Genomic DNA, 1178 nt, shown 5'->3' with positions numbered 1-1178 from the left:
TATATATATATATATATATATATATATATATATATATACAGTAATACATAAAGGAATACATTTTTTTTTGTTTGTTTGTTTTTTTTTCCCCTTGGAAAATTGAATTAAACTATTCAGAGCTTTTAATTTTAAAGGAAGAGTACTGCAGTACAGTATCATAGATATTGTACAGCAAACAGCATATAAAGTGTTTAAAGCATTTAATGTGGTTTCCTTCTTCTGTGTAATCCATTACTCATTTTTATCCCTACAGACACTTCCACCTCCACCTCTGTGCCAAATATAGAGCAGCATGTTTTTGTATGACGTGTGATATGAACATACGCTGCCTCGGTGGTAGCAGTGACTCTTGCAATGTGTTGTGCTAAAAGTGAGGAATAAAAAAGCACGAGGGTGTCGGTGTTCTTTACTGCTGCCCTCCTCCTACGTCTCCTGCTCTCTCCTCCTGCCGGTACATCTGCTCTGTCAGCATCCGATGGGTCAAGGCTGTGATCTTCCAGTTGCATCGTCCTCCTCAAGACACACGGACTATCATGTACTGGTGTTCCAATTCCTGGCATCACTTGTCAGTCAACTTGCACACTGCGACACATTGTCTCGGGTTTCAGCTGCTTTCACTCTGGCTCAGACTGGGTCTGCTAGTGCTCTCTTCCTGTTGGATTTATGTTTTTCTCTCCACTTTCACCCAGTCTCATTCATGCTCACTCTCCTGAATGTTTTTATGATCTATTGTTTTTTTTTTCAAAATTTGTTTTCATCAAATAATTTATTAGTGTACACAATACCTTCACTTCAGTTTTGAGCATTAATGCCCACTCTGTCTGTTAGCAAAATATTGTATTTCATGAACCAAGAAACAGATTTTCATTAGACCTTCAGAAAGAGTTGTTGTGTAATCTAGAATTGATGAGCAAGCTAGTCATGCAGACAGGCAGACAGACAGACAGACAGACAAACAGGCATGCAGACAGGCAGACAGACAAACAGACAGACAAAAAGGCAGGCAGACGGACAGCAGACAGACAAACAAACAGACAGGCAGAAAGACAAACAGGCAGACAAAATGACAGACAAACAAACAGGCAGACAAACAAACAGACAGACAGACAACCAGGCAGGCAGACAGACATACATACAAATAAACAGGCATGCAGACAGGTAGACAGACAGACAGAAAG

Source organism: Nematolebias whitei, chromosome 8, assembly GCF_014905685.2.
Source record: "Nematolebias whitei isolate Nwh7 chromosome 8, NemWhi1, whole genome shotgun sequence".
Taxonomy (NCBI): Eukaryota; Metazoa; Chordata; class Actinopteri; order Cyprinodontiformes; family Rivulidae; genus Nematolebias; species Nematolebias whitei.
Note: the sequence above shows the minus strand (reverse complement) of the source record.